This window comes from Wolffia australiana, chromosome 2, assembly GCF_029677425.1.
Source record: "Wolffia australiana isolate 7733 chromosome 2, ASM2967742v1".
Classification (NCBI taxonomy): Eukaryota; Viridiplantae; Streptophyta; class Magnoliopsida; order Alismatales; family Araceae; genus Wolffia; species Wolffia australiana.
In genome coordinates, this window is record NC_135836.1 from 21,851,736 (window position 1) to 21,865,480 (window position 13,745).

At 38.4% G+C, this 13,745-nt stretch overlaps 1 long non-coding RNA gene across 1 annotated transcript; it reads left to right on the top strand.

Moving 5' to 3' along the window:
• The first annotated feature begins 8,900 nt into the window (after positions 1–8,900).
• On the top strand, positions 8,901–10,306 carry LOC144715608 (uncharacterized). The gene is made up of 2 exons (XR_013584667.1): positions 8,901–9,930; positions 10,028–10,306. It is a non-coding gene; the product is annotated as an uncharacterized LOC144715608 (long non-coding RNA).
• The last annotated feature ends 3,439 nt before the right edge of the window (positions 10,307–13,745 follow it).

A 13,745-nucleotide genomic window follows, 5' to 3' on the forward strand; every position in this document is an offset into this window, starting at 1 on the left:
AGGCCTTCGAGGCATTTCAGATGCGCGGTCTGTCGGAGCTAGATGAGATGATGGAGCGAAGGGAGACGACCATGAAGCTCCTTGAGGGCACGGCTGGAGCCCACATTGGGACGACTCTGCAGATCTGCAGCCACGGTTAGGAGTCGCGCTCAGAGGCCTTCGTGTGGGCGAGCAAGAGCAGATGCACTCAAGGGCCTGAATCTCAGAGATGGAGAGCAAGAGCAAGATCTTCGTGCCAAGGAGGCGCTTTCTGCTCGCCTGCCTCGACGAAGCTCGAGTTCTCAACTATGGCCTGGTCTTCATGAGGGTGACCATGCCCAGATCGGAGCTCCACGAAATCAAAGAAGAATAAGAAGATGTAGAGGAAAAGAAGGGTGCAGCTGTTTGAAGAAGATGAATGAGACGACGGTGGTGATGGTGGGGAAGGTGGTTGTGATGAAGAACATGTGCCTTCACCCAGGGGATATCAGGATGTTGAAAATCCTCGAGTCTTGCTCCAGAGGAATGAAGATGAAGAAGAAGAGAAGGGACGAGAGAAAGAAGAGAGGAGAGAAGAGAGAAGAGAGACACAGGAATAGCTAAAGATCATTGTTATTCCGCACTTTTCCTTCTTACATTGGTTGTGTTTATATATCGTATTACATAGCTAAATAAAGAACTTCTGTTTTCATATATCCGTTGTAACAGTTTTACAACGGATATAAACAACAGCTTTAATCCCTACCGTTATAACAGGATGGGTGCACCGATCACAGCCGTTGATCGGTGCCGTGGACCCATCTGATATAACGGTTAGCTGAGGATTAAATCTAGCCATTATAACAGGATGGGTGCACCGATCACAGCCGTCGATCAGTGCCGTGTACCCATCCGATATAACGGCTTTCTTACGATTTAATCCTAGCCGTTATAATACCTTATGTTTTAATCCTGACCGTTACGATGTTTGCCTGATCTATCTTTCATCCTAACATCTATGTTTAATCCTAATCTATATTTGAACCTATATTTGACCCTATTAACTAATCCTCTAACGAGTATAGAAATATTTCAATTCATTACTAACTAATCTTATTAAGGGTCCTAATCCGCTGTCGTCATCGAGTTCCATGGCGAGTAAAACTCTCCTCTAACACAGGAGTCTGGAAGTCGTCCGTGACCCTGTTCTTGAGGAGGCCGGCCAGGTCAACGTCATCATCAAGAACAGACTCCCAGAGGACATGGAGGTGATCTACATTGACTCGCTGATCGGCGACGTTGAGCCCGATGAGCAAGACAATGTCTCGCAAGTCCTCCTGGAGCGGTTCAAGTGCGTGCTGGCCTTCCTCCAACCCGAGATCATAACAGAATTCTACCACAGCTTCTGAAAGCAGTAGCTATGGCCGCTCTTGTACTACATGATGCCCTTCTCTACAGACAATGGCGGGCGCTTCGACCGGTTGGAGTGGCAGACCTACATCACGATGAATAACATCTTCTTCTAGAAGGTCATCGAGAGAGAGGGTGATCAGCCAAAGAGAAAGAGTAAGAGAGAGAGAGAGAAAGAGAGACGGTTATCGACCAAATAGAGAGAGAGGGAAAAAGAGAGACCATGATCGACAATATAGAAAGAGGGAGAGAAAGAGAGACGATGACCGACATAAGAGAATGAGAGAAATGAACGAGACAAATAGAGAGAGGGTGAGCTAGAGAAGAGAATGAGAGAGAGACAGAGAAGAGAGTGAGAGAGGGTGTTTGATAGAAGAGAAAGAGGAAAGAGAAAGAGGAGAGAGAGAGAGTGTGATCGACATGAGAGTCGCAGACCACCCTTTCTTTCCCAGAGGACGACTATGTGTGGGTGCATGAGTATCATCTCATGGTGGTGCCGACCTTCCTTTGCTGACGGTTCAACCAGCTGAGAACGGGGTTCTTTCCGTAGTCACAGTCATTGTCACATGCCAACAATTTTGTCACTGTCACGTCATCTGTCACGAAGTCGTCACTGTGATATGTGACGTGACAGATGATGTCTGCCATTACCAACTCCCAACTTGTTTTTGGAGGCCTAGTGCATCAGATTTCTTTGATCCATTCTTGTTCTACAAAAGTGTAGGAGATAGATTTCAAGGATGATCAAGATTCTTGGAACAAGAGCACCACTTGGTTGTTCGGGGAAGTGACAATGAGGTTCTTGTGATATCCTGAATGTTTGATTTGAATTTTCTCAACTATTTATCTAGGAAAACATTCCAGTGGATAACATAGACTTAAAAATTTCCAATGCATCAAACATCACAGAAAAAATTTTCCTGTAAAAAAGGTTGCAGTATTTTCAGTCTACAACCCACCCCATAGAGTGTTGCCGCCCACAAGTTACGACCCAAGGTTTTCTTTACTGTTAAATCTTATTTCTTGCCCTAAATTTCCCCATTAGTTCCTAAAAACATCAAAATTCATTATCGGAACTTATCTAAAACAAAATAAATATGTATTTGATCTATTTAAAATAGTTTTGATTAGTTTTCATTTATTTCATTATTTTTTTATTTAGAAAGTATTTAAAAAACTAGAAAAATATGAATAACCTAAGATAATTATTATAAAATATATTTGAAATGAAATTTCGACCCTTGCCCGTTTCTAATTAAGGAAAAAATATAAATATTGTCGCATAAAATCAGAGCCCTAAAATGGCTCATTTAACCCAAATTCTGGTTTATCAATCATCCTATCATCATTGTGCACTTGGGATCATGTGTTGTTAAGGCTTCAAAATGCCAACATCAACACATACCCATACATATCTATGGTAGTTGAAAATGACTCCAGGATTGTAAAATGACTTTAAGCCACAGCAGTGACTGATGCTCTACAAATTTGACATTTTCATAACTATATGCATGCACATGAAATGAAAAGAAGACCGTAATAGGTGTCATGCTGCAAGTGGTCAAAATGGAGTGGGAGAAATTTGTACCATTAGAGCTCATCGAGCATTATTGATAAACATGCACAACTCGCCTCAAATTTGGTAGCATCATGGAACAGAAGCTACAATGGTGACGACCCAAATGAAATCCAAAGGATAGAATTTTCTGTATTTACTCTCTATCATACATCTTAATCCCTATAAATGGAGCAGCAATAAAACGTAAACATGACTTTGTGCTTTGGCTCTAGCAATGGTTGGTCAGCAGGATCTAATGCAACCTAGGATCAACTTCTGTATTCTACACTAATTCAACTAAAAATTATTCTTGTTTCATAATATATGGATTATTAGAAATATTCCAAATTCATTCAGTCGATAAATGATTAAATTGAGTACACTCCTACGTTCTATTTGAGAACATCACAACCATGAAAAATTAGTTAGGATATTCCAATTTCAGTACTAGTTTTAGATTCTTTCCATCACAACATATTTTTATTCTTCCAACCTTGATATAGGCTGTCTTTATCAATACGTTCTTCCTCATTTTTTATTATCTCTGTTTCCCTTATCTATCTCAATCTTACTTATACCACATTCATCCATTTTTTGCTAGCATAAGTTTCATACAAAGAAATATTGATTATTTTCACATCTAAAATGAGTATACCCTTGAAATTAGTAAAACCAATCCAAATCTGGATGAGGTGAGGCTGCCTAGGTCTAGAGCTATCATATATTTCTGATGTCAAGAAACACATATGCATGACCGAATCTGAAATGGTCGACATTGTATGACTCTAGGCCTTTGTTAGAAAATAATTTTTTTCCATTAGATATATGTTTCAAATAATTTTTTAAACTACTTTAAAATATTTCATTATTCTTCAATGTTTATTTATTCATTTCCAAAAGTCTAAATCCTATTTAATTGGGATTGCATGGAATCATTAGTCCAATGAAGGCTTGAGCTAATGATTGGAACTAATTATCACAAAATTGTGTCATTATGGCAGTCTGAATTGAAGCCAGAATGTCCATGAAATCTATGATTTTCTGGAACAAAAAAAGCATGACCAAATGGAAGTCAAGGTGCGCTTTTTGATGCCTTATCCAATGATCAAGACGTGCATACACGTGGCTCATTTTTATTCACACCAAATGAATAACACATCCTATGTAATAGTCCTTTAGAGAATTTGAGGTGCCCTTTTCCTGAGACAGATACAAAATAGTATGTGATTAAATATGAGTTTAAAAAGCAGAAATCAATGGTGAATACTTGGACTTTACAAAGATTCCATAAGGTGATGGCATTTGATGCAAAAGTCAATGGCTGAGAATGATTCAAATCTAAATCAAGATATCTAACAATCCAAAAGGAGTTTTGGGCATAAATTTTAGGATAATTCTCTCTCCCTCTCTCTCTCTCTCTCTCTCTCTCTCTCTCTCTCTCTCTCTCTCTCTCTCTCTCTCTCTCTCTCTCTCTCTCTCTCTCTCTCTCTCTCTCTCTCTCTCTCTCTCTCTCTCTCTCTCTCTCTCTCTCTCTCTCTCTCTCTCTCTCTCTCTCTCTTCTATCCATCCATATGGTCTTTGTTAACACCCCTAAATCTGGTGTTTAATTCAAGTAATTAGCACAATTTTCTCCATTTAAAGAGTTTAAAATAGGGTTGTTATCATATACTTACATGTTAATTATTACTTCAAATGAATTTTCAATTAATTACAATTTTTTTGTTAATTTATGAATTTTAAGAAATTTATGTAGGCTTGGAATAACTCTATTTACATGGAAATGGTAGGTTTAAAAATTAAATTTAATGCTAACTAATGTGGGGATGAATTACTGAATTTTCTGATTTTGTTGAATTTGTTTGAAATTTATTCGAAGAAGAAATGAATTTTAAATAGAAAAAGGCTATAACTATAAATAAAATAGTAGTTTAAATCAATTTAACACGGATTGACTTTTCTGAAATATTTTTGGAAATATGCCCTTAAAATAGCTCTCGATCGCTCATTGAAGGCGTAAAGATCCAATTAAAAATAGTTGATGGTTTTATCAAAATACTGGATTTTTCTATTTTTTTAGGAAATATGGAGGAGAGAGAAAGTGGAGGGTTTTATATATAAATACTTTCTGGCGGCATCCGTTTGTGCGTGCAAATTTAAGAAAGGACTTTTGCGCAAAACTCCAAGAGATTGAGTTTGTGTGGCCACGTGGCCAAATCTCGGCCGTCAGAAGAAAATCCAGTGGTCTAAATGCCATTCCCATATGCATCCTTTGAGGGCCGTAAGTGCACTCCCTGAGCAGTGCATTCAAAGCGCATGCAGATGAAGTGAAGTGGCGACTTTTGGTTGGATGACGGTAGTAAAAAAAAACAAATGTAAGTGCTAACTGAAATGTATTTCTTTTATTTTTCACTTTATTTTAATTTCAGGACAGGGGGTACGCAGCACACCAAGAGAGGATGTGCCAAAACAAGTAAAAATCTCACCAGCCAACTGCGAAGTGACACGCAATTGTGTGTAATGAGAAATTTTAAATTAAATAAATGAATATAGATCCAACGGCTCTGATTGGTCCATATTCATTTATTAATAACTTTTGATCATGAATTTGGATTGAGCTCCAATTTTCATGGATTTGCTCATCTCGACCTACTCTTTCTATCTGTATGATCATTCATATCTACCTACATCGATGGATAAAAATTAATTACTTATTGGGGTTAAAGGGTAATATTTACCATTTAACCTAAGTATAAATGCAGAAATTTGAGTTGAGGAGGTCATTCTGGAAGGTGCTCTTTCACTGTTGCAAGACAGAGAGGAGAACCAGCACGGATCAACTGTATTTGGTACTTTTTATTTCACTGTATTTGAATTTTAGCGTAATTTGGATTATTCTTCTTGATCTTGGTCTGAATTTCTAAATCGCTAGGCTTGAGCAGTACGAGTCCCTACTGGGATTAAGAAGAGTGAGCATTGATTTGTGATAACTATTCCAATTGCAAATTAAGAACAAATAAATTATAAACAAATAAATTTCTAGGAAGATTAGATTGTGTTTATGAGATAGTAGCTTGTAAATTTGACTACCCAATTCCCTTAAAAACAAACTAAAATAAAATCTCCTTCTGAACCCTATTACTTGATTCCTTTGATTCTTTTTATTGGATCAAAGAAGTCAATCTAGAGCTCCTTCTTCTATTCTTCCCATCTCCTCTACACTACTCTCTAAATTCTTCATCTAATTAGGGTGATTTGATCTTCACTAAGATTAAATTAACTCTAATTAGGGTAAAATTAATGAAGTAGATCACTGATTGAATTCCTTACTAGCTTCCCTTGGATGATACCAATACTTATCACTACACATCTTAATTTAGGGTTTTATAAATTTTATTGTTGAAGCTAAAATTAACATCGACAAGGGATTTTAATTGGATAACTTACCCCTTATTTTTGGATTATCAGTCTGATCTAAAATTTTTCTTCATCCCAGTCATTAATCAACGTTAGAAGAGAAAATGAAGTGGTAGGCCTCTCCAATTTTCTATGGTAAGTATCCTTGCACTTACATCTTTGTAATCTTCTCAATATCCACCACCAATTCATCAATCTGTATCCATCCATCTTCATCTGCTGATCCATGTCTATCCATCTATCATCATCGTCTATGTACCTGCCTAGTTTCATACATTATTATTACCCCTTATCATCTATATTTCTTTGCATTAGGTGCCACTTTAGGAACACAAAAATTTATGATATGAGCATAAGAGATGAAGCAAAAGGAAGGATATGTTCTTTCAGAACATTTTGAAAGAATTTAACATAAAAATAAAAGTAAGAAAGATACTAAAAAGACTTTAAAAAAATTCTTGATTATTATATGACTCTTTATTAACTTTGAAGTATAAATAAACTAATATTTTGGAAGAAAATACCATAATTACTGAAAAATGATACAAAAGATAATGTTTCCATAATGGACTCAATATATCCCCTTTTATCCCTTAATCACCATATTGATAAGCAAGAAAGGAGGATATAATAAGCTAATTCCTGGATTAAATAAAAAATCTATAATGTATCCTTAGTAAGGGTGGAACCACAGATATATAATATATATATCCATGTGACTATATATATTTAGTTTTTACAGATCAAAACAAAAACACAATCTAACAGAAGCAATAGTTTTTCTTAATAAAGTGGAATGAATGAAAACCTTAATTATGTTGAGAAAATTTTAAAAATATTTTAGAGACACTTTTTGAATATTCTAATGTTAAGAAATAAAAAATAACTCTTTAAATGACTAGTGGAAAATTTTGACATAGGGTGCCAAGGTTTGGCCGCAGGAGCTCTGGGGACTTAGCATTGCGGCATCAAAAAACGCATGGTTGCTCTCTGTTTTCTAGTTTCAGTGAAAATGCAGTAACTTGAGTTTAAAGTTTAATTTTTTAGCACGCTTTGTGGCGTTGGAAAACCGTGGGCCTTTGCCATTATGTTTTGTAACAACCAAGCCAGAAAAATTGAGTGTGAAAGACAAGAACCTTTGTGAGTGCACAAACCTGTGTTGTCACCCTCTATCGTGCGAAGGACGCACTCTTATTCAGTTTCCTCCAAATCTGATGATCTGCTTCTCTTCTTCACTCAACCTGACACTTAAACAATGTGGGTCTTAGAAGCACTACTGTATTCAAGGCTTCCAAAATAGAGCTTGGGACATAAATTCAGGAATGATCACAATGTGGAAGAAAAGGGGTATAAATAGGGATCCTAAATTCTCAATGTGAGAAACCTAGAATCTGTGGCCAGGATTTGGCAATATGGACAGTAAAATTCATGCCATCTGTAGGGAACTAAACAGAAACTACCCACTTCAAATTTTCCTTCAGTATAGGCCCCTCCTTTGATTGGCCTTAAGCTCCTTTTGGGATCCAAATTGGACCTGCTCCATAAGTGGCTTCATTGTGCTTTGGCTCCTTTTCTCCTGAATTGTGCTTTGGCTTCATTAATGTTCTAATTACTGAATTCCTGGAATAAAATCAAACATCTTGGAAATCATGAGGAAAAACCTTTTTAAAAAATAATCGAGTGGGGTCAGTTCATAAATCATTAAAGCTCATTAGTTAGGACTAATTAAAAAACTGAGTTTTAATTTCATTTTCAACATGAATAAGTAATATTTTTGGTGCATATTCTTGATATAAAATTTTAAATAAATCATAAAACACATATTTATCACTACATATTTGGTGACATCACATAAAAAACGCACTTGATGTACAAAATTATGTTCCCTATGGAGATGACCCTTGCACATTACTAAATAGTCAAACTCTTTAATAAGTTTGGGTTTATTCAAATAAAAAGGATAATTAAATGACCTAAATTTAACCTTATTACCCTAAATCACCGCCTCATACATTACATGCATAATAAATTTTATTATTTTAGGGTTTCTTACTTCGTATATTTTAATGCTTGGTGAAAGAGAGTTGGAGATACATCAATGCATCTTTGTATTCTTGATTAATTGCAGAGGAGCTAACTTGTAAAATTAAAATCAGCATTTAGTTTAGATCCATCTATTTCTTCCAAAATATTATCCCATTCCTAAACCTTCCATATCACATTTTTAATCATCCCACCTCCAAAATTCACGGACATTTTATATCCATTTATATGTACCTATAAATATCTCTTTATCACCATGTTCATTGCTTCATTATTCATATAAATAACTACCTCTACCCCCTCTATCTTCCATATTTCCTATTAATATTATTTTTATAAAACTTAATTATCACCTGCTAACCTCACCATTTGATGGGGGACCATCGAGCGGATCAAGTCTAGGCACGCCAACAACCGCATCGAGACGCCCGAGCCGACGCCAAGGACCCGAGCGTCAAGTACCCGGCATGACGACCAACCATGTTTTTTCTTTTAATTCTGTTGAACTTTCTACAATGGCCACCCTGTTTTGGGCCCTTATTTTATTTTATAGCGCTGTTCGTTTCAGGTACCGGGCCGTTAGGGGAACGTCTCGCTGGACTTTTCCCCAAAGTGGCCCATTAGATCGCCCACACTTACCTATATAAGGGATGGTGTGCCCACAAACATAACTTGGATTATCATCTTTGGAAACTTTGATGTTCTTGTTGTTCAATCTTTGATTTACCGCCCTCCCGCATGGAGTGGTCCCATCGGCTCTAGCAGGTTGCAGCGCTGGGAAGCTGCCGATCGTGCCGCTGCCGCCGCCTTCTCCTCCGACGCGTAGGCAGCATCTTTGCTGGAAGGACACGCTGCCGTAGCTTGCCACCGGCCACCACGTCTCCATGGCCACTGCTCTCACGTACTCCCCTCCGTTGGACGTCGTTGCATCATCGACGGACCGCCCATAAGAGCTCTCTCGAACGATTCTGGAAGCTGACTCGGCTACTCTGGGCGTCGCCTCGCGGTGCTCACGTAGGACACCCTTTCCCCCCGTCTCCAGATGTCGAGCTTTGACCCATCTGTTGTGGCTGTTCCTCGACGCCGTCGCCCATTCTACGATGTAGTTCCCACCAACCGTTGTTGCACGAAGGCCGTCTCGCCTCCATCTAGCTGCCCTCTCCTGATCTGTTGTCCGTCAACAGTTGCGGGTGAGCAACCTGCCCTTGGATCACTGTGCCGCAGATCGACCAGGCCCTGTGGCCAGCTGACGCCGTCGGATCAGCCTAACGCATGTTCGCCTAGAAGCTGAACAGTCAACCACTGAGTGTTGAGTCCCCCCTACGAGTCTGTGGACTTTTGATTCTTGGGCCCCACTGTACGAGTCTGTGGTCTTTTGATCCCAGGATTGATAGGCGACGCAGACCGGATTGGTCCGCGGCCTCGCCATCTCAACTCCCACACACTCCCCCCTTCGGAAATTGATCGATAGCTCAAGTTAATTGTTCGGCATCTGGATCATCTCACAGTGTTGTTGCGCCTGGTCCGAGCCTATTCGCCGGTCCCAGGTACGATTCCCCACCCTGTCTCCCCCGTTATTTGCAGTTTGATTACTTGCGCAAGTGCCGTCCTCGGCCCTCACCCTTCCTGTGGACGTTATTATAGGATAGCCATTGTCAATTAACAGTGATTGAGTTTCTTTCTTGGTATCGGACCGGGTCACCGACGTCATCAATCAGACGCGCTCGGACAGTGATTGTCCTCCTTGCTCGTCCGCTGCCTCATGGTATAACGGGTTATTGGGAGCCTAGCCAGCCCCTAGACCCCTTCGCGTCCCCTCTAGTGAGTCCATTGAATAGTCGGCAATTACAGCGTACCATCATTTTGTCAGTGTATCGTCTTTTCTCTCATCATATAATCGCAAATGCCACGCCATTCGTGATCCGGTAATTGTTTTCGTCTCTCTTCCCTTTGGTGTAATCGGACCCGTCTTTCGACCGGTCGTGTTACATCACCATTTTCCTCTTCTTTTTGGATCTTACTTCGTGTCACTTCACTGCCTTAATTGCAATTCAAAGGATATTAAATTCCTGATACCAATCCCCTATGGAGACAATATTATTATTGATTAACATGTAGTGTCACATCCTCCCATGTTCCATTGTTGAACTTGATGCCCCGTTCATGTTGAGCATGAATGAACTAAAAGGATGGGTGTTATTTTACTAGGTATTTGATTACTCTAATCATACAACCAGAGATGGGATTTGTGGGAAGATGACTTCACCAAGTGTTAGGTCCTTTTAAGTATTGGGACATTATATTCCAAGTCTTTACCCATTGAATCAAATCCTTGGTGTTAATGGGTCCTTGTAAAAATTAGATAATTTGTTGCACTTTCCAAATATTCATTATTGATTAAGCCATGAAGGTAGGGCAGCAGGGGGCCCCACGGATACCTGTCCAGGTGGTGTCTGCCGCGGGGGATGCCTGCCTACATGGCATTCCCTGCGCAGGCCACTTGCGTGGCGCCTATCACACGTGGCACTGGACAGAGGCCTAGGTGGCTGGCCATGTGGGATGCTAGCCCTATTTGGCATTTGAAAGGGGTCTGTTCAAGCTCTAGAGTATATAGAATGGGACGGGCCACTCCGGATGGGAATCCACCAAAAATGAAGCTGTACAAACTTTTTACGGCCCGTTTTGGACGATTTTTCAGGGTCGTTCCTCATCCAAATCAAGGCAAAACTTGACTTTGATACCATTGTTGGGTTTGTGAGGCTTTGATTTGGATGAATATAAAGATTCCGTGTAGAAGTAGACTTATAAATGAATCGTAATGACATCAACAAAACATGAAACGAATCACCTATTCATGGATTGCATCCGTGATTTCTTGGATCCTAGAGCAAGATGTATCCACGTGATCCTCGGCACATCAAATATCCTACTCCACTTTGACAAGTTCTATTCCACCACTGTTGTCATTGTTATGCCGTCCCCATCTTATCTAGAATGGAGTGGAGATGTGGGGAGAAGGGAGAAGAAGGGGAAGGCCCCTGAAAAATTCTGGCCTTAGTGAATTTCTTTCAGGGCCTTATGTTATTTATACTTAGTTGGTATTTTTCATTAAACACCCCAAATTTAAGTATATCTCCTGACATCCAAGATACCATTTGCGTGTCTCCCTCTAGGCCCATGTATTAGTCCAGTTTATGACTCAAGCCGCCCAATAACCTTTAGTGGCATTCCAAATTAACTATATCATCATATGTATTAATTAATGTCAGATCAATTTGAACCATAATTGAACCAAGGGCCTGCCCACAAATAAGCCAATCGTACCATGGTCTTTACCAAACATTAATTTATTTATGAAAATATTATATTTTGGCATAATTTTTAGGGTCAGAGAACAAACTTAAAATACCCAAACTACAACTGGGCTCCATTCCATGCCAATGGAAATAGGAAATCCATCACATATTTCTATACCTTGGTATGTTGAACTCACGGACCAAGCAAGGTCATAATACCTTTAATTTAAGGTTTAGGAGTTCCTCGGTTAAGAGCTCATGGGTGAGGCCTATGGTACAAAATAACTAGATATTCTTCCAAGTATTATAATATTAAATCTCCATTCCAAAGTTTAATATTTGGGATTGGACTTTGTCAAGTTGAATCATATATTGAATAAATCCAATCAGATAAATGGTGTGTTCATTAAGGAAATTAGATGAGATTAGGAAGGAAATTTACCTAACCCTCAGTAATTTCTAAATAAGACTTGGAATCATGAAACTGATGTCTTAATTGATGTGAACCCAATCATCTGTTATAGAGATAAGGTGAATATTCCAAATTTGACTTGGTAGAAGGATTACATTAAGATCAGAATCATCTAAGAATCAGATGGTTCTATCATCAGATTAATTGTGGCTATTCCTTCTTGATGGGAGAGTTTTGTTGAGATGACTTAAAGGAAGGGACTTATGTGTAATTAATATTGAAAGATACTTGAAAATTGGTATATTAGGGCGGCATGTAGCAAGAAATGAGGAACAGGTGGGTGTAGTGGGAGACATGATGTAATAGGAAAGAGGGATATGGAGGATTGGAAAGAAGTTGCCATATGAGATGGGGTGAGTGGGACAAGGAAGGATAATCAGGTGTGAGTCATGGTAAAATATGAGCTGGAGATCCTAGTGGGAGACCTAGTGGGAGGGATGGTAGTCATGAAAAGATGAGTCAAAAAATCCAATCACACATTTCATTTCTTGATCCATATTCACTAATGAAAGCCATTCATTTTAACGCATGTGTAATGCTTATGATGAATTACATTGATACATGATCTGTCACAGCAAAAATATGGAGATTATGATGATATCAAAATATGGAGATTATTTTTTTGTAAGCAACTTTTCAAAAACATTCATATTTACGAGACGAACATAAAAGTTTCCTTATAAAACAACACTTTCTAGTCCCACTCATATGATGAGTATGAGTTATCCTACAACCATTAGCATGGAGACAATAAAGATATATTATAGATGCTCTTTAGAAGAAAGAGTTCACTGAATTGCTCTATATGAATCACTGAATGTTATTGTACCAAAATATCAATCAATTTGATTCATGATATGGTTGTAAGTGGTCCGTTAACCTGAAAACCAAAGACATCATGTGGATGGATGGTTATCCGTTGACTATTACTCATAGGTTCATTGTCATAGAATTCTAACGCGTCGTAGCGCATGTGCAACAAGAATTTCTTGAAGATGATTGAGTGGTCAAGATTGGATCTTCCATCCTCAGTATGAGGAAACAACTCAAGGAAGATGATGCAATGAACTCTGCCTACATGATTTATTGTATTGTGGGTTAACATTAGAGCTGAGCTGGAATTCAGTTAAGTTGATATTTTGGAAAAGCACCATTATGTATCAAGTGATTAATATCACCTTACTTTTCAATATAATCCTGATTAATTAGTATGTCCTGATCTAAAAAGGTGTATCTTTTACAACTTCAATATCATCACTTTGATTTCATCTCTCAATGAGTCCAAAATTGCATAATGTATCTATTATAATAATTAATTACCATATTCTTCCCTCCAAAATGATGTGTTCTACATTTTGGTTTCATATCTGTAACTAGTGTACAAATTTTCATTTCTAATATTTTATTGGTTGTGAGTATGAGTGTTACGTGTACACATTAAGAAAGCACTAAACGTTAATCAAATCAAGATCTGATCTGTTATATAGATACCAAAAATCAGGTTGCACAGGGAAGGTTGAATGTTACCAAATTTCATTTAATTAGCTTTAGTGGATGTGCTGTGCAGATATATTGTTGATTTATCTTGACATAG